An 18,073-nucleotide genomic window follows, 5' to 3' on the forward strand; every position below is an offset into this window, starting at 1 on the left:
ATCCTATTTAATTATTTTTTTCGAAGCCCTTATCACCATCTAACATGTTTTATATATAATTTAAGTCTCTTTCTATATATAGATGATGATATAGATATAGACATAGACATAGACATAGACATAGACATAGACATAGACATAGACATAGATATAGATTCGAGTTACAGCTCCCTCTAGACTATGAACTCCATGAAATCAGGGATTTTGGTTTTCTTATTATGTGTCCCAAGTGTTTGGAATGCTGTGTAGAATGTAATTGGTGTTCTATTAATATTTGTGGAATAAATACATAAAAACACCTTATAAGAAAGAATCTATTTTGTTCCGATTCTAATAGTACCAGTCAAGTCAAGACATTTTCTGAGGCTTCCTTCTCCTCCCTTCACCTCGCTGCATCCCTGATGGAAGCAGAGACACATTTGTGTGTGGAGGGAGGGGAGAGTTAGGTGGGTAGGTAAGACAACGCAAGGTGAGGAAATAGGGAAAAAGAGTACCATACTTCTCTGCTCTAGGTCTCCCAGCCTGAAAGCACTACCAATTTGGCAGAGGGAAGAAGTTTTAACTTTAAATGAAGTTGGTGATTTGATTAATAAAATAGATTGGACATTTTAATTACTGAGCTAGATTATTTTTGGCTCTACAAGTGACCTAAAAGAAGAGTGTCTAAGAAAATTATGAGACTTTCTCTCACCCAACATTTCCTTCAAAGGGCAAAGGAAAACTGAGTCTGCAAATGGGTTATGAAGGGCCTGTGAGGGTAACAAATGAAGCTTTTTTCTTGTGGCCTTTCTTTTTTTTTTTTTTTTTTTTTTTGGCCTGCGTGCATCCTATGGAGTTCTGCTTCTTCAATTGAATTGGTTACCCTTCTATTGTGATTTTTGTCATAATGCTGAGTAATCTATTGTTTACATGTCTGTCCTCTTTACTAGACTATGAGCTCCAGAAGGCAGGGCCAGTGTTTTATTAATCCTGTTTATCTAAGACCCGCCATGGTGCCTGACACATAGCAACCATTTAGTGTTTGTTGAATAATCTCCCTCCCCCATCTCAATTCAGGGATTATTTGAAAACCAAAAATGCCTTGAGTATCAAAAATGCAATATTTGATGATACAAAGGAGGCCAATTGCTTAGATATTATAAAGAGATTATACTGTGTTCCAAGATTTAGATCCATGTATCGTGACGAAATTTAATATTAGTCCATCCTAAGGGGAAACACTTTACTTCTGAAATGTATCACAGTGTTGGCTTTACTCTTTCCTTCTTGCTCAAGCTCTTAGCTACCTAATCTGTCTCTGCTGTTGCAGCAGGATGTGATATGTGGCTTTTATGGAGCCCAGTGTTTGGAATAAATGCTAAAAATAATCCCCTTCTTTCCACATCTGGTATTGCTGTGATTCCTCTTTAAAGACAGTGCCTGAATCCTTATTATTTATAAGTGTGAAAGTCAACATGTTCTGTATTCTTGTGACAAATGCAAAAAAAATTGACAATGTTTTGAAAGACTATGGAGAAGGTCTGTGTTCCAGGAGAAAAACTACAGCGTTATCATCTCTGTGATCCAGAGATGAAAAGTTATAAAACATTTTGGCTCAAAGAGATGCCACATGAATTTAATAATTTTCATGTGGATGATCATTTTCCAAACAAACTGTAGCCATGAATTAATCCCTCCTAGAAAGACAGGAGAGTATCTTTAAACAAACTGCCTAAGCTGTTTGTTCGCAATTTGCTTTTTGACTAAGCAAGATGGATTATGACGGGTAACAACCAGAGCTGTGACAGCTTTGGCTAAATCCCACCTGGCATTCAATCCTTTTCTCCTTTAAAAAGCTCTCCAAGTTCATAATTCTACAAAAGGCTTAATCAAAGTCATTGGAGGAGTGCCTTGACTTGGGGTTAGGGAGGGTGATTTAACATGCCAATTAAAAATCCATTGTTTTTGAAAAATTCTTGGGTTGTTTTATTTGTATAGTGAAAGCAACCCATGTGTGGCTCCTATTTGAACAATGGTGTACTTGGGCTGACAATTTAGGGTCTATCCTACTGCTTTCAGAAAGTCTTTCCTGGTCAGTGATAGGCCAGTGAACCTTTTTTGGGGGCATAGTGAAGCTGCCACTTTCCTGGCCTCTGGACGTTGTATCATGCATAGCACTCATCCATGATCACGTTATATGTACAATACCTATGTTAAACTCCCTCTGGCATATTCATCAGCCTACCTGCTTTCTACTATGGTTACCATCACCTTTATTCTCCACACCCTGACGAAAACCGTTGGCAGGGGAGGAAAGAAAAATTGTAATAGTCTTTCAATGCATATGAGAGTTGCAGACAGAGAAAGTGCAAAATACAGGACCAAATAGCCATTAAGTATTTCTTCTTTCAGTTCTAGGATGTCCTGCAAGATACCTCACAGTTCTTTGGTTAATCCTTTGAGGCCAGTAACTATCCCCTTTGGAATACCAACACTTTGGTCAATCTTCATCACTCATGAAGGGTGTAGCAGATAATTTGCCATTTATAATTAAAATGGGCATGTTTAAGGATAAGTTACTTAAAGGATGGGAGCTAAATCAAAGCTATCCTTATTTATGGTAAAATCATTTTTCCTTTTGTAGCTTTGAAGCAGCAGAAAAAAGGGTAGAATTGGCATGAAGAATTGCTGACTATGGTTATGTCCATGGGAGTGTGACATTCCTGGGAGGACAACATGTTAAGAAACATGGATCTAAAGAAACAAAGGACCTAAAAGTAGAAGCAATAAATGACTCATTGGATGACTTTATATTCTTTCATTCCCTGTCATCATTCCCTGTATGGAAAGTAATTTTGTACCTGATTCTTCCTTCTTAAACTTGTCTTTGAGACTTGGTTCCTAATATATAATTACTTAGCATACATTTGATCACATATGCTAATAAGAAAGGAAAACCATCAGTAAGAAACCATAAATCAAGTCTTGATTTTAGAATGAACTGTGGCTTTCTACTGTTTTCTCAGACTTTATTTCTGATTTGTTATTAAGTGACAATTTTATTTGCATTGAACACCCTCTCTCTTTATCTGCACACCTATGCGGGAATACAGGGGCACAAGGGTTGTCAACCTATGGGAAAAGGAAACACATTTTTAAAATTTAGTGTTTGGTCCCTTAACTGTTCGAATGGCAGTCTATTAATTTGTAAGCGGGCATTTTCCCGCCAAATCGCGTCGTAACACGGGGCTTTTTTGACATTTTCTCGCCAAAATTAGACTTTCCGTAAAATATTCATATCTTTCGATCTATTTGATATTTTTCTATGAAACTTTCAGTGTTTTAGTTTAAAAAGAGGTCTCTATTTATTTACTTTGCAAAATTTTTGCCGGTTCCAACTAGAGGCGATATGAGGAGTTTACTCGTTTCCCGCAAAAAATGTGTTTTAAAATATTGATGTGTACATATGGTGTCATCTGTTCATGATATTCCAGTAATAACCTATCTTTGAGACTCTGAGCTTGAAGTTTAAGAAAAGCATGAAATGAGAATGTGAAATTATGCAAGTCTCTTTCTCTGTTTAGCTCTTAAATGGGTTTGTACAATAAACCTGAAGCTTTCTGTCCTTTGATTATCCAATTTAATTATTGTATTGTTTTAATGTTTGTCTGTGGTTTCTGTTGTTTTATACATTGGTACCATTATTTCAGGTCTGTTGGACCTGAGATTCAAGTACAGGTTTTTGAAATTGGTAAATTTTTAACAATACCTTAGAAATATGTTGGAATCTGGCATAATCTTATTTTATTATTTTATGTTTATGTATTAATCGATGTCATTTTGAAATTGTGATTTATATATATTTATCTATAACATAAATGAATTCATAAGTGTACATATTGAAAACATTTATTTTTAGTATATATAAATGCATATTTATTTTTTATCTATTCATACATAACATTGATTTTCAGTATATGTATAGTCACAAATATTTTCCAGTTGCATTTGAAATGAAATTTTAATTTTTTATTCTGTTTTTCTTTTAAATTTATCTGTATGTTTAAGTAATCAGCTTTCGTCTTTTTTCATGTGAGATGAATGTTTTCTGCTTTGACCTAGTAAGTACTTTAGGGTAGCTAAAGATTGGGGCTGGGGAAAGCCCCCAGGGAGCCTCCAGAATGAAAGAGTTAAATCCCTGAAGAAAGAGAATTCTGAAGTGCTGTAGTGACAATTGTTTGGCACTAACCTAGCACAAACAGGCTTTAATATGCAAATTCTGTTTTGTTGCTCTTGTTTAACTGGCACCCAACAAAACGAAGATAATCATTTTCAGTCTACCCATAACTGCTCAAAATGGACTCTTATTCAATAAAGAAAATAAAGACACTTTTCTTATTTGTTTTTGAGAGTCTGAGTTCTGTAGAAATACTCAGGCTGAAAACAGGCAGAGGAAAACAAATATTTGTTAAGTGATGAGCACATGTCTAACATTATACTAAATGCTATCAGATACAAAAGAAAAATGTTAGCATTTTCATAAACAGGGACCTACAGGCAAGGCATGTGTAGGAGGCAATTAATAAATGTGGCATTGTTTTCTATAGGATTGACATTGTGCAAAATTTGGGGTTATGGACACCTTGAAAGTCTATTAGAATAATACATGGTCACACACAATTTGTATACAATTTTAGGGGGGGTCTAAGAACCTCTAAAATAGAGAACAGAACCTAATTTTAGGTGATTATTTCTTCATTATTTCTTCAGGAAGCACATTTACCACTCATATGTTCTCTCACAGCACGTTTATCTCACCTTAGATTTTCATGGTGATAAATTAACATTGGTGTGATTTTTTTTGTTTAATGTCTGTACCCTTACGGTGACTATAAGCCCCATGGGGGCAAAAATATATCCTCATTCACTGTTTCATTCCTCACGATGAGCACAGTTCCTGGTGCATAATAATCACACAAATATCAGCTGAATGAATCAATGAGAACGGGTTTGACATTAAACGTAGAAGTTAGAGAAAACAGCGAGAGTTATGTGTACTAGAATTGTGAGAACAAGTTTAATGGAGGAGGCAGCACCAGTTCAACCCACATTTATTAAGCATCTGTCATGGGTAGGGCCTTGGGCTGTGCATGGGGTGGGTGTGATATCTAGGGCTTTTTTTTAAAGGTAAGATGTTTTGACAGTCATAGTGGCAAGGAAGCGGCATCTTGGGTGAGGGGAAGTGCATGCTTAGAGTGCTGTGGATCAGCACAGCGGAGGAGAGAACTACCACCCTTGGTGTATCATGGATAATTACAGAAAACATGGTGGGGCCGAGTTATGAACCTTTTGACTAAGCTGTGAGACAGTTTGGATTCTCTATAAGCAGACCTTGTGATGAGGATTTGTGCGCAGTGATTTCTTAAGGGAGTGCTCCCAGGAGAAATGATAGGGAGTAAGGGGAAGGGTGAGAAGCCAAGCAAGAGTGTGTGTATGTGTGTTTAGGCAAAGTCTCTGTCTCAGCCTGGTCCTGCAGGGAGTTCGGAAGTGAATTGCAGCTCCGAATATGTCCAGATCTAGGCAAGGGCGCTAGGTGTCCATACTCCCACGTCACCTAGGTGTTGACTACAGGCTACCCCAGGGGATAGAAACCCCTAGACCTTCCTGTTTTCTCTGCAGGAGCTGGGACAAAGTAACTCTAGTGTAGTAGCTCCAGGGCAGTCATCAGAGGAGAGTAGCATGTGGTGATGGCCATCAGAAGCACATCACACCGGAGCCAGGGGATGGGCACACAGAAAGGATGAAGGGATCAGAAGCAGTCTTGGCAGAGCACTCCCTCTGTCTGCTACAGGAGTTATTTAGCTTAATAGGCGACAGAGATTCACCACAGGGCTTCTCAAACCTGAGAAGCTACACATGAGGACCTTTGAAAGAGAATTCATGACTGTCTCCGTCCCAGATAAATCAAATCAGAACCTCTTCACGTAGAACTTGAGCATCAGTGCTTTTGAATAGCTCCTCCCTTGGAGTCAAAAGATTGATGTGGTTATAGGCTCCTGGGCAGGACCTGGCAGGATGTAAGCAGTACTGTATTTTAGGGAGATAAATGGGCAGAGATTTGTAGGCTGGAGCGAAGGGAGAAAAGACTGGAGGAGACAGAGTTTGGGCACAAGGAGATGATGTGGACTGTGATGGTGGCAGAGAAAAGATAAATGAACAAATGTGAGAGATATTTTAAGGAAACATCTAGGAAATTTAGTAACTAAATGTGAGGGCTTGAAGGGATGGAGGAGTCAAAGATGGCTTGAAGATTTCCAGGCTGGGAGTGTGGCTTTGAAATAGTATTCTTTGAAGTACGGTGATAGTCGGTCTATGTGGAAAATTATATCTGCCTAGCCCTTTGACATTTGTGGTTGAAAAAGGGAAGATGCTTATTATTAATGAGAAAGCTTGTCTTGGGCCCTAGATATATGCTTTGGTCACAACTTAGAAATTCTACTAACTCAGGCTAAAAGTCATTGTTTAAATCATATGATTCTTAATATAATGAAACTAAATATATTTTATGTGGCCTGAGAAATTTGTTCCCATGAGTCTTGGAGCTTGGGTATTCAGAAGATGATGTTCCTAATTCTATCGTGCTGTGTTACTGTCAATATTCCAGTTGATAGGATTGGCGTTGGTTAGTTCTGCTATTAATACTGTTAAAGGTACAAGTTTACAGCCGTCTATCTTTTCTTCTATCTTAAATTGTAATCCTTGACATGACATATATTACTAGATATATACTTAACATTTTATACGTTTTTTAATGTGGTAAGTTGTTTCTCATATTTGTGGAGTAATAGAAACAACTTTTCTCTCTTGACACCATAATTGTACAAGCAGTTGGAGTTTAATATTTTGCCCTAATTGTGTAGTATTTTTCATATGTACAAAGTGAAAGATGGTCCTGTAACTACTACTGCCACTCATTTTTTATAATACTATCTGAACATATCACATAAAGAATCGTGTAAGATAGTAAAAAAAAATGTGCTTTTATCCCCACTTTACAGATTTAATAGTTGAGGGCAGCAGAGGTAAAGTGACTTGTCCATGGTTGCTTAGTACATAAAGTGGTGGGAAAGAAGCATGAAATCGGGACTTTTGTTTCCTGTCTCAAATCTCTTTTCCTTTATGCACTGCTCGTTCATTCTAAAGCACTTAAACATGATTCTTCGGAGTTCAGTTCTTCCTAGGTAGTGATCACTCAAATTTGGTTTATACTTGCTATATCTGGGCTGTGGCTTTTAATTTGGAGCAGCAAAAACAACAGATACAGTTTGTTAGATGTCAGACATTGTGCTTGGCATTTTAGAAACATTTTCTCTAATCCTCTTAATAATCCTATATGGTAGGTAAGTAATAACTTCATTTTGCCAATAAGAAAACTGAGACTTAGAATGATGTTTTTCTTTCACAAATAAAAACAGTTTTATTTTTTTAGGCATTGCGATACAAAGGAAAGAAAAAGAAAAATGTATTCCTAATTTTAAAGTTCATACTACAGACAAATGTTTTTTGAAACCATATTCTTCAAATAGTTTTCATAATTGCATACTTAATACTTTACGCAGAACGATTTCTATTTGATTAGCTTCTGATCATGGGGTTTTTAGAACCATTTCTTCCTATCTCTCCTAAAAATCCTATTAGTTTTTAAAAATATGAATATTTTTGGATAATGAAGTAATGTTTTTTATTTTTATTTTTTTATTTTTTTATTTATTGGGGCGACAATTGTTAGTAAAATTACATAGATTTCAGGTATACAATTCTGTATTACATCACCTATAAATCCCATTGTGTGTTCACCACCCAGAGTCAGTTTTCCTTCCATCACCATATATTTGATCCCCCTTACCCTCATCTCCCACCCGCCACCCCCCTTACCCTCTGGTAACCACTAAACTATTGTCTGTGTCTATGAGTTTTTTTTCTCATTTGTTTGTCTTGTTCTTTTGTTGTTTTTGGAAGTAATGTTTGTGACCAGTTATAATGGACAACTGTGTCTCAAAGTTACATCTGTTCCACTTATGTATTATCCTAGCTTTATTCTATGGTTCCTTCTGGGAACTTTTTCTCTAGCACCCCATGCTCTCACCACTGGGATGTAAACAGATCCATTTTGGCCAATCAGATGATTTCTTTTACTAAATCTTAGTGATTGAAGTGATTGATTCTTTTAGGGATGGGCAAATAGGGTTGTGTAATAAAGAATTTGGCTTCAGTTCAATGAGAAGCCTGGTCTTTGCCATAGTTCCTAGGACGTAACCTCTAAACCTTGGAATTTCCTAATAGGAGTGTTTTTGTTAGTCATGGTGGGCCCATTAGACCACATGTGGTGCTTTATGTTAACAGAGTGACTTATGGTGCACCCTTCAGACCATGTGATATCAGCCTGACTTCTGGGAATTATGTGGGCTGGAGATTGATTAAACCATGTGGGTTATTATTCAATCAATCATACCTACGTATGAAACCCCAATAAAAGCTCTGGCCACAGAAACTTGGGTGAGCTCCGTTAGCTGGCAGTACTTTTAAAGGATTGTCATATATTGGTGCTGGGAGAGTAATGTGTCCCTGAGGATGATCAGCTTTGCACCTGTAACCATTCCAGACTTTGCCCTACAAGCTCAGACAATTAAGTTCGTGAACTCACCCTAGACAAAGTGCTACATACCTCATTGCTGAATATTACTACAGCCACCTTCAAAGTACTCCCCTTGGGAAGCTAGGGACCCACGCCAGCACCTAGTCCACCCTTCAAAGCAGTTTTGGAACTCTTTTCTGGAATGGCCATCAGAGCTATCATTGTATTACCCTTGATGTCCTGAATGTCATCAAAATGTCTTCCTTTCAATATTTCCTTTATCTTCGGGTAAAGAAAGAAGTCATTGGGGGCCAGATCAGGTGACTAGGGAGGGTGTTCCAACACAGTTATTTATTTATTGGCTAAAAACTCCCTCACAGGCAGTGCCATTTGAGCTGGTGCATTGTCATGATTCAAGAGCCACGAATCGTTGGCAAAAAGGTCAGGTCGTCTAACTTTTTCATGTAACCTTTTCAGCACTTCCAAATAGTACATTTGGTTAACTGTCCAGTTGGTACAAATTCATAATGAATAATCCCGCTGATATCAACAAAAGGTTAGCAACATCGTTGCAACAAGTTCGGGAATTTAATTGTCAGATTGCTTATGTATCTTTTCCTTTGGCTAGTTCAAACCTGTATTCTTTTGGTATAATAAAACTGTAATGATAACTCTAATGTTTTCCTGAGTCCTCTGAGTTTTTCTAGTCAATGATCGAACCTGAGGGTGGTCATGGGATCCCCTGAATTTGTAGCTAACTGGTCTGAGGTGAGGGTGGCCTTTTTGGGGCCCCTGAACTTGTGACTGGGGTCTGAAGAGAGGGTGGTCTTGTGGGGATTGTTCCCTCTGATTTTGTCTTACTCATTGCAGTTGGTGTCAGAAGTCCTGGACAGACTAGGCAACCTGAGTTTAACCAGCCTTGGGTAAGGGTCAAGCAGAGTATTCCATCGGATTGATATATAGCAGAGAGGGAAAGTCTATTTCTGGAAACGTTAAGCTGGGGATGTTAACCTGGAAAGATGTGGTTGGCTTGCTTGTGTACCATGTGGTGACAGCCTTCATGCAAAATATAGGTAGGTAGAGTGATAGAATAATGAAATGGAGAGAGGAGAGATAATATTGTCTGAGCCCATTGAGTTCACTGTGCCAAATGCCATATGTATCTATGACTTCCTGATTTGGTGAAGCATTAAATTTTCTTTTTGCTTGAACTAATTTGAATCCACCACCACCATTGCAATCAAAGAGTTTGTCCAACATTTGTTCTTTGGACCCACTGTTTCTCCTGGAGGATCGCAAAGCTCCGCATGTATTACTGAATGAAATTTTGACCAAGAATCTCGTTATTTTCATATAATCCTGAGAATCACTTACAACTTCATTTTAAATATACTTTAAATTTTTATTTATTAAAGAATAAACCTTATCTCTATGAAAACATTTCAGTAATGAGTGCTCAAGTTTATTCCCCCTGAATTGTACTTATAATAACTATCTAACTACACTTCTTGGTGTGGAAATTGAGAAGAAGCAGGGAGATGTAAAGTCAAAAAGACTATGGAAGTGGATATATTTCCTAAATATTCTTTGTTGAGCAAAATAAATAACTAATAAAAGTTTGATGTTCTGATGTACAGACTTGATTTGGGGATCAAAATCTTTTGGATTGGAATTACATGGTGCATATATTTTCATATACAGAAATTAGCCCATTTACAAACAGTGAATAGAATTTACTCAAGTACAGATTATATATACATACACATATTTTAAAATAATGATTGAATTTGTCCCATAAGAAAACAATAAACCCTTATTTTAGAAAATTAAAAATATTCACTCACTCAAGCTATGTTTCTTTAGCACTTATTATATATGAGTTGAAAACAAAGCAATGAATAAGACAGATGTATTTTTGCTCTCAGGGAGTTTAACTTTAGTGGTGTACAAAGAAAACAAAAATTAGCTATAACCCTACTCTCTAAACAAACACAGCTAATATTTAATATATATGCAACATCTGTGCTTGAGTCGTGTATGTGTGTGTGTGTAACACAGTTGGAATTATGCTCCGCGTACAGTCTTGGATTCTGCTTTTACCTGCAGCTTTTTATCTGTAATCTTACCTTAAGTTACTTGACATTCTTCAAAGACATTATTTTTAATGGCTACTAATAGTAAGCCGTATTTAGTTACCCTAAATTTTTTTCTATTACCATACTGTGATGAATAGTTTTGTCCATATGTATTTGTCTAGACCATGATTATTTCATTAATACAGTCTTAGAGGTGAAATGAATGGTTAAAAAGACAGGAATATTTTAAAGGTTTGTTTTAATAAATATGAATATTTTTCCCTTGGAAAAGTATATTATTTCAGATTCCTGCCAAAGAGTTAGAAAATGCTATTTCATTTCACCTTTGCTGTCATTAGTTAATGATTAAAAAGTTTAGCTAATTAATTAAAGTTTAAAAACCTATGGTTATTGATTAGGATCCAATATGTTTCTGCTATCTATTGAAACTTAAAAAAATAAACTTGAAAATTTGAGTATATGTTAACGTATATCTTAATATTAATCCATCCTTACAGTCTAGGGGTAAATCTCACTTGGTCATAGTGGGCGGTTTATACATAATTCAGTTACGTTTGTTATTTTAGTATTTTGTGTGGGATCTATATTGATAAATTAAATTGATTACTTTGTACAAGTAATTTCTATGATTTTGTCATATCAAGAACGTTATATGAATGGATAGATATAATATCTAATGTTTGAGGATTGACTTTTTTTCACTCATCTTAGTTCTATGAAGATTCATCCAAGATGTTGTGTATATCAATAGTTTGTTCCTTTTTATTTCTGAGTAGTATTCCATGGTAAACAAACCACAATTTAACCATTCACCTTTTGAAAGACATTTTGAGTTGCTTCCAATTTTGAGCTATAAAGTGTCTATAAACATTTCTATACAGGTTTTTGTGTGAATCTAATCTTCATTTCTCTGGAATAAATGCCCAGGGGTGCAATTGCTAGTTTGTATGGTAGTTGCATGTTAATTTTTAAGAAATCTTCCAAACTGTTTTCTAGAGTGTCTATATCACTTTACATTTCCACCAGCAATGCATTAGTGATCTAGTTTCTGTATCCTTGTCAGCATTCAGCATTGCAACTGTACAGAGGGTGCAAAAAAAAAAAAAAAAAAAAAAAAAATTTATATTCTAAGAAAGGAAAAAAACTGTATTAAAATTGTAATACTCAATATATACTGATAACAGAAGATGAATACAATTTGTATACATTTTTTTGGCACCCTCAATATTTTTGGACGATATTATTCCAAAATTTATATGAAAAGGTAAAAGAGCTACAGTAGCTAAAATAATTTTGAGAAAGAAGAATAAACTGCTAGGAATAAGTCTACCCAATTTCAAAATTTATTATATAGTATATATGTATATTTATGTGTACATATACCAGGGGTGCCAAAAAGTATATATACAAGTAGACACTTTGGTTACCATTGCTCAAGCAGTATTTCACTGTAATCAGAAGTGTCTAGACGCTGATGGTAGCCACTTTGAGCACCTCTTGTAATTGCAGAAGTCAAATGTGACTTGTTTTCATCTTTTGTTATCGGTATATATTGAGTATTACAATTTTAATACAGTTTTTTCTTTCTTAAAGTGTGTATATATATTTTTTGGCACCCTCTGTATTGCTGGAATTTTGACAGGAATTGTGTTCGTACCGGTGTCACAAGATGGAGAGAAATGACATCTTTATTATGATGAACTTTCAATCCACAAACATATTATATCTTTTTATTTATTCAGATATTCTTTGAATTCTTGCATCAGTTTTTTTCTAAATACTTTTTAGCATCCAAGTTCTATACCTTTTTAAAGCAATTGTCAGTGAAATTCTGTTTATTAATTTGGGACTCATATACTCATTGCTAGTACCGTATGTAAAAAAAAAAAAAAAAGTGTTTATTTTGTATTCCGTACCTTTGCTGAACTTACTTGTTAGTTCTAGGTTTTTTTTAAGTTCCTTGAGATTTTCTGTGTATACAATCATTTCATCTGCAAATACAGACGATTTATATTTTCCTTTCTGATCCATATTCATTATTTTTGCTTATTGCACTGGTTAGAATGTTCTTTACTGTGTCAAATTAGAGTGAAGAGTGAGGACATTCTTTGTTCCTCTTCTTAGGGAGAAAGCATTCTCTTTCAGTGTAAATGTCATGTTAGCGGTAGGCTTTTTATAGATGCTCTTCATCAATTTGAGGAAGTTCCCTTCTTTTTATATTTTTCTTAGTTTTTAAAAACATGAATGTATTAGAATTTTGTCATGTTTTTTTTTTTCTGCAGTAATCGTAATGATCCTGTGATTTTCCTTAGCCTGTTAGATTATATTGGTAGATTGTGTTTTGATACATTGTATATTAAACCATTGATAGATTTTTTTTTTTATTATTGAGCCAGACTTTTATCCCTGGCATAATTTTCACTTAGTATAATTCTGTATAAATTTTTTTGTATATTGTGGGATTCTAGTTGTTAATATTTTGTTAAGGATTTTTGTGTCCATACTCATGAAGGGTATTGGTCTGTGTATTTTTTGTGTGTGTTTTTAGAGTAGTGTGTTTTGTTGTGCTTTGTCTCTGTGGTTTTGGTATCTGGGTAATACTAGCTTCATTAAATGAACTGGGAAGGGCTCTCTGCAATTCTATCTATTTCTATATCTGTAGGATCTGTACTTAATACCCTCTGTTTCATAACTGATATTGTGTCATCTTTCGTTTTTTCTTTATCATTCCTGCTAGAACATTGCCAATGTTACTGAGTTTTTCAAAGAACCAGCTCTGTATCACTAATGTTCTCTATTTTTTTTCCTGTTTTCTGTTTCATTGATTTCTGCTCTTATTTTTTTTCAAAGACAAACTGAGTAATTTAGTTTCAGAAAAAGATGGTCACATGAATTTGGATTAGAAAACATGACAATAAGAGGCTTGTTTTTCCGGAACAGCAGGAGAAGAAATAACCCTTAATAGATTCCACAATAATTTTCTGGATCTTCCTCTTGCATCAAAAGCTATAGATCTTCTCCTCAAAGCTCGAAGAGCCAACTATCTGGGACAGGCCGATTCTCAATCACCCTCCGCCCCTTCTTCCTTTAATCACACTGTGTAGGTGCTAAAGGCCCTGGATTGGGACTGATGAACAGAATTGTTTTTTATACCATCAACCCACAGGCAATGGCACCCGAAGCCCCGCTCCCAGTGCCTATGGTACAAGGCCACAGAGGTGGCATCATTTTCACTGTCTCAAGAAGAAGGAGCCAAATGCTGACCCTCAAGAACAAATCAAGGCCCAAATGTGAGGAATATAATCTACTCCTAGGTCCAGAGTAGGCCACAAGCTGGGCGCAGGGAAAAGAGTTTTTGCCCTCATTTCATCTTTAGAAATAAGGGAAAAACTGGATCTTTTTCCATTACTGTGGTTCTGTAAGGTACTCTACTGTTGAACTCCAGAAGGAATCTGCAAGCACAAAAGGGTCTAAACAAATCAAAAGAATTTACCCTGGCAGGAGATAAGAGTGACAAACAGGAAGATAGCTCAGTGTAATAACCTGTAAGAAGATGATGTTGGAACTTCAGCTCTTTACATGGCTATCAGTCCTACAGGGGACAACTCAGTAAGAACCAAGACATCACTGCAGACCGGTGTAACTGGGACATCTTCAGGCCCTTTACTACATCCCACATCAAGCGTTGGATCCCATTCCAGGTGTGATACATGAAAAGGAAGATGAGAGCAAACTTGATTGTGTGGATTAGGGCTGGCCCCAGACACAGGGACTTCACAGGTTCCAAAAGAGACTCAAAGTTCCCAGGAATGAACAGGGCTAAGAAGCCGAAAAGAGAGACCTCCGAACTCAAGGGATTACCAGTGTCATGGTGGCAAATTGACAGCCATGGGAAGAAACGAACTGTAGATAGTGATACAGGCAGGCAAAGGGTGGTTTGATCCAGGACCTCTTCATCTCTTTGGCAGTAGTTCCCAAAAGAAGAGCATTTCTGATACACAGCCAAAGACTAAGGTGGGCACGGAGGCAGTGATGGCCAACATGTCTCAACAAGAGTGTAGCCATCTTGAGTTCCAGCCTAGACAGAAGTCGCTGCTGTTATTTTTATTGCTTGCTTCCTTATGGTTACGTTGGGTTTATTTTGCTCTTCTTTTTCTAGTTTCTTGAGTTGGGAACTTAGATTATTTGTTTGGACTTTTTTCTGATGTATACTTTTAGAATTATAAATTTCCCTCTTAGCACTGTTTTAGCCGAGTCTCACAGATTTTGATATGTTACATTTTTATTTTCTCCCATTCAATTTATATTTTATTGTTTCTCTTGAGACTTCCTTTTTAACTCTCAATTTATTCAGAAGTGTATTATTTAGATTACAAATGTTTGGAGATTTATCTCTTATCTTTCTCTTATTAATTTCTAGTGTTTGATTCCATTGTTGTTAGAGAACATACTGTATATGATTTTAATTATTTATTTACTTATTTTAACTTTAAAGAATTTAAATTTAAATTTGTTGCAGTTTATTTTATGGTCCTGTATATAGTTTATCTTGGTATATATTCTATGGGCATTTGAAAAGAACGTATATTCTGCTCTGGTTGGATAGAATTGTCCTACAAATGTCAATCAGTTCCCATTGGTTGATGGTGTTGAATTCTTCTGTATCCTTGCTGCTTCTCTGCCTAGTTGTTCTATCCATCTTTGAGAGAAGATTATTGAATTCTTCAATTATAATTGTGCGTTTTCCTATTTCTTTTCCAGTTCTAATAGTTTTTGCTTTACATATTTCACAGTTCTGTTGTTTTGGTACATACACAGTTAAGATTGCTAATCTTGATGGATTGATCCTTATATAATTAGATAATGTCCCTGTCTTTCTGGTAATTTCCTTTGCTCTGAAGTTTACTTCATCTGATATTTATGGAATCACTTTTGCTTTCTTTTTCCTGCTTTATCTTTCTCCATTATTTTACTGCCTTTATTGTTACATTTGAATTTAATTTCTTGTAGATAGCTTATAGTTGGGTTATGTTCCTTAATCTACTGTCCAATTCTCTGTCTTTTAATGGGTATATTTAGACCACTTAAATTAATGCAATTTTAATATATTAGGGCTTAACTCTGCTATTTTAGTTTCTTTTGTTCTCTCTGTCTTTTTCCTGTGTGTTACTTAAAATTTTTGAGAATTTTATTTTGATTTATTTATAGTGGCTTTGAGTATATTTTTTGTGGAATTAAAGGTGTTCAATTTGTGGTATTAATAACTTCCAGGGGAGATTTCAAGAAGCATCCCTCACACTGCCGTTTCTATGACATTCCCGAGTATATCTTTTTATATAGCCTTTTTTTAATGGTTGTCCTAGCTATTACATTATCTATATGTAACAATTAGTCTATAGGTATGGTTTGCTTTACTACTTTCCATGAAGTGTAGAAAACTTGCTGCCCTTTTATCTCCTTTTGCTCCCCACCATTCATAACAAAGTTGTCCTAAATATTTTGTATATATATATTGGATACTACTACAATTGTGTTTAAACCATTAAACGTACTTTAGGAGACTCAAAAGGAGAAGGAAAGTCAATCCTATTATCAATATTTTTGCTTACTGTCTTCTTTCTTCATTCCTGATGTTGCGTGATTCCTAATGTAATCATTTAATTTCGTTTAATGCCTCTGTGGCCATTTTTAATTGCATATCTGCTGGTAACACATTGTCTTAGCTTTTCTTAATTTGAGAATATATTGATTTTTCCTTCATTCCTGAAGAATATTTTCACTGAATATAAGATTCTGATTTCAGGACTATTGCATTTTGATACTTCTGCAAAAAAATACTGTTGCGCTACTTTCTTCTAGTTTCAATGGTTTCTGATAAAAATTCACTGCCATTTAAATGGTTTTCCCTCATAGTTAGTTTCATTTCTGTAGCTGCTTTGAAGATTTTTGTTTTGTCTTAGTTTCCAGAAGTTTAACTGTATTTTTATCATGATATGGATTTCTTTAGGTTTATCATGTTTGAGGTTTGCTTGCTTTCTTGATTCTGTAGATTTAGGTCTTTTGCTAAATTTGGGAAGTTTTCAGCTATTATCTTCTTAAGTACTTTTCAGCCTTAGTGTCTTCCTCCTCTAATCTGGGACTTTCATCACACAAAGATGAGATCCTTTGTTATGGAGTCACAAATTCCTGAGGTTCTGTTCATTTTTTCCCCAGTCTATTTTATCTGTTGTTCAGATTGGGTAATTTCTGTTGCATGATTTCAAGTTCAGTGATTCTTTCTCTGTCACCTCCATTCTTTTGTTGAGTCCATACATTGGGTTTTATATTTTGGTTATTGTATTTTTCAGTTCTAATGTTTCCGTTTAGTTCTTCTTTAGATCTTCTATTTCTTTGCTGAGATTTTCTTTTTCTTTCTTTCTTTCTTTTTTCTTTTTTTTTCTTTTTGCTGGGACTTTCGATTTTTTTCCCATTTGATTCAAGTGTTCTTATAATTATTTTTTGAAACATTTTTTTATGATGGCTTTTAATATTTAAAGAACTTATGTTTTTGGAGCACTTTTAGGTTTACAGCAAAATTGAGAGGAAGGTAGAGAGTTTTCATATACCTCTTGCCCCCACACATGCACAGCCTCTCCTGTTATCAACATTCCCCACCAGAGGGGTACATTTGTTACAATTGATGAATTTACACTGACACATCATAATCACCCAAATGTCATATTTTTCATTAAGCTTCACTCTTAGTGTTGTATACTCTATGGGTTTATACAAATGGCAAATAGACATGAAAAGATGTTCCATCATCAGGGAAAGGCACAGCAAAGCAAGGAGATACAATTAAAACTTATTAGAATGGCCACAATTCAAAAACCAAATGCTGGTTGAAATGTAGAACAATAGGAACTCTCATTCATTACTAGGGGGAATGCAAAATGTTATAGCCACTTTGGGATATAGTTTGGAACTTTCTTACAAAATTAAACATATTCTTGCAATATGATCCAGCAGTTGTGCTCTTTGGCATTTGATTTACCAATTTGATGTCCATGCAAAAAACCTTCACAAAGATGATTATAGCAACTTATTCTAATTGCCAATACTCAAAAGCAATTAAGATGCCCTTTAGCAGGTGAATGGATAAATCAACTGTTGTACATCTAGACAATGGTATATTTTTCAGTGGTAAAAAAAAAAAAAGAAATGAACTATCAAATCATGAAAAGACATGAAAAAACCTTAAATGCATATTATTAAGTGAAAGAAGCCAATCTTAAGAGGCTATATGCTATGTGATTTGAACCATGTGATATTCTGGAAAAGGCAAAACTATGGAGACAGCAAAAAGATTAGTGGTTGCAAGGGG

At 35.4% G+C, this 18,073-nt stretch overlaps 1 pseudogene; it reads right to left on the reverse strand.

Moving 5' to 3' along the window:
* Positions 1-14,285: 14,285 nt before the first annotated feature.
* On the reverse strand, positions 14,286-14,775 carry LOC109449914 (succinate dehydrogenase cytochrome b560 subunit, mitochondrial pseudogene; annotated as a pseudogene).
* Positions 14,776-18,073: the final 3,298 nt, after the last annotated feature.

The sequence above is a fragment of the Rhinolophus sinicus genome, chromosome 16 (genome assembly GCF_057876585.1).
Source record: "Rhinolophus sinicus isolate RSI-liver-muscle chromosome 16, RSI-T2T, whole genome shotgun sequence".
NCBI classification, from domain to species: Eukaryota; Metazoa; Chordata; class Mammalia; order Chiroptera; family Rhinolophidae; genus Rhinolophus; species Rhinolophus sinicus.